Source organism: Orycteropus afer, unplaced genomic scaffold (assembly GCF_000298275.1).
Source record: "Orycteropus afer afer isolate SDZICR_OR568_19922 unplaced genomic scaffold, OryAfe1.0 scaffold00509, whole genome shotgun sequence".
Lineage (NCBI taxonomy): Eukaryota > Metazoa > Chordata > Mammalia > Tubulidentata > Orycteropodidae > Orycteropus > Orycteropus afer.
In genome coordinates, this window is record NW_006922096.1 from 1662311 (window position 1) to 1665441 (window position 3131).

Genomic DNA, 3131 nt, shown 5'->3' on the forward strand with positions numbered 1-3131 from the left:
GCACTTCTATGATAAGAAATTCTTAGGTAGCATTACAATGCAATTCTACCAGTGTCTTCACTTTGAGAGCTCATGACACATTTTTATATATGTACTAAATTCCTAATTAATTTATAATAGCTTCAAGTATTTATTTATTTATTTGTCTAAAATTTATTTAAGGCGCTCTGGTGGTGTAGGGCTTAAGGAATTTGATTACTAACCAGAAGGTTGGTGGTTCACACCCACCAGCCACTCCATGGAAGGAAGACTGAACAATCTACTTCTGTAAAGATTACTGCCTCAGAAATTCAAAGGGGGTCACTATGAATTGGAATCAACTCAATGGTAGTGAGTTTTTTTTTTTTTTTTAAATATATTTAGTAACTGTTTAATATCAATTAATTATTTTTCAAATTAATTATTTTTTGTTTGTAATTCATCAAGTATATTTCTACAGCAAATTTAGGACTTGTCTTACTGAGGAAATTCTACATTTTATCAACTATGAAATTCTGAGTTAGTTACACATTAAGAAGTTCACTAAAACTCAGCATTTTATAGGCAGCTATGGGTGGTATGTTGGTTAAGTCATCGTCACAAGGAATGTTTCAAGATCTATCTGGAAGTACAATGCTGTCAGTGATAGGATAATACACCTACAAGGAAAACCAGTTGGTACTATAATTATTCAATTTTATGCAACAATCCCCAAAGACAAAGATAAGGAAATGGAAGATTTTTATCAACTTTTGCAGTCTGAAATTGACCAAACAAGCAATCAAGATGTGTTCATTATTACAGGTGACTGGAATGCAAAAGTTGGAAACAAAGAAGATCACTGGTAGTTAAAAATTTGGCCTTGGTGAAAGAAATAATGCTGGAGATCACATGGTAGAATTTGTAAGACCAAAGACTTATTGCTGCCAGCCACAGGGATCCAGGTGAGCAGAGGGAACCCAGGCACACCCAAAGCAGCAGAGTGGGAGAGCAGGAGAAAGGGGATTAAAAGGCCCAGGAACCAGGACAGAGGAGGAGTCAGCTGCAGGGACCCAGGTAAGGGTGGTAGGAGAGGTTTCCAACAGGGAGACAAACTTGTCTGTCAGTTTGTCCTACTGTGGTGACATGTTGATGTGAGTTTTGAGGCTGAGCCACATGGTGCACAGGTGTCAGGCCAGCTTACAGACTGAGGCAGACTAGGAAGAAGGAGGAGGCCATCCACTTCTCAAAGAATTGGCCAAGGAAAATCTTATGAATAGCAAAGACACACTGTTTGATACATTACCACACAACTTTATGAATAGTCTGGTTAGGTTAGAAGGCTCTCAAAATAGGACTGGGAAAGAGCTACATCATCAGAGTAAATCAAGCCTTACTCCTATGGATAATGTAAAGCTTTTGAGACCTCCATTTGCTGATGTGGAACCACTCAAATTGAGGAGAAACAGTTGCAGACATCCATTAATCATCAGAACATGGAATGTATGAAGTATGAATCTAGGAAAATTGCAAGTTGTCAAAAAAATAAATGGAACACATAAAGATTGATATCCTTGGCATTAATGAGCTGAAATGGATGGGTTTTGGCCATTTTGAATCAGACAACCGTATGATCTACTATGCTGGGAATGACAGTTTGAAGAGGAATGGCATGGCATTCATCATCACAAAGGATGTTTCAAGATCTGTCCTGAAATACAATGCTGTCAGTGATAGGATAATATCAATATGCCTACAAGGAAGACCCATTAATACAACTATTTTTCAAATTTATGCCCCAACCACCAAAGCCAAAGATGAGGAAATTAAAGAATTTTATCAACTTCTGCAGTCTGAATTTGACTGAACAGGCAATCAGGATGTGTTAATTACCACTGGTGACTGGAATGGGAAAGTTGGAAACAAAGAAGAATCACTGGTAGTTGGAAAATTTGGCCTTGGTGACAGAAATAATGCTGGAACTAGCATGGTAGAATTTTGCAAGACCAACGACTTATTCATTGCAAGCACCTTTTTCCAACAACACAAATGGCAGCTCTACACGTAGATTTCACCAGATGGAACACACAGGAATCAGATTGACTACATCTGTGGTAAGAGGTGTTTGAAAAGATCAATATCTTCAGCCAAAACCAGGCCAGGAGCTGATTGTGGAACAGACCACCAACTGTTCATATGCAAGTTCAACTTGAAGTTAAAGACAATTAAAACAAGTCCAGAAGAGCCAAACTATGACCATGAATATATCCCTCCTGAATTTAGAGATCATCTAAAGAATTTATTTGATGCATTGAACACCAATGACCAAAAACCAGAATTGTGGGAGGTTATCAAGAAAATTATCCATGAAGAAAGCAAGAGATCACTAAAAAGATGAGAAAAGAAGAAAAGACCAAAATGGATGACAGAAGAGACTCTGAAACTTGCTCTTGAGCGGAAAGTAGCTAAAGCCAATGGAAGAAATGACAAGATAATAGAGCTGAACAGAAGATTTCAAAGAGCAGCTTGAGCAGATGAAACAAACTACTATAATGAAATGTGCAAAGGACTGGAATTAGAAAACCAGAAGGGAAGAACATGCTCGGCATTTCTCAACCTGAAAGAATTGAAGAAAAACTTTAAGCCTCGAGTTGCAATATTGAGAGATTCTATGGGCAAAATATTGAATGATGCAGGAAGCATCAAGAGAAGATGGCAGGAAGACACAGAGTCACTGTACCAAAAAAACTGGTCGATCTTCATCCATTTCAGGAAGTGGCATATGATCTAGAACCAATGGTACTGAAGAGGAAGTTGAAGCTGCAATGAGAGAATTGGCAAAGAACAAGGCTCTGGTAATTGACAGAATACCCATTGAGATATTTCAACAAATGGATGCCCCATTGAAAGCACTCACTCAGTTATGCCAAGAGATTTGGAAGACAGCTACCTGGCCAAGTGACTGCAAAAGATCCTTATGTGTACCCATTCCAAAGAGAAGTGATCCCACAGAATGTGGAAATTATAGAACAATATCATTAATATCGCATGCAAGTAAGATCTTACTGAAGATAAATCACAAACGGTTGCAGCAGTATATTGACAGAGAACTTCCAGAGGTGCAAGCTGGATTCAGAAGAGGATGTGGAACAAGGGATACCATAGCTGTTGTC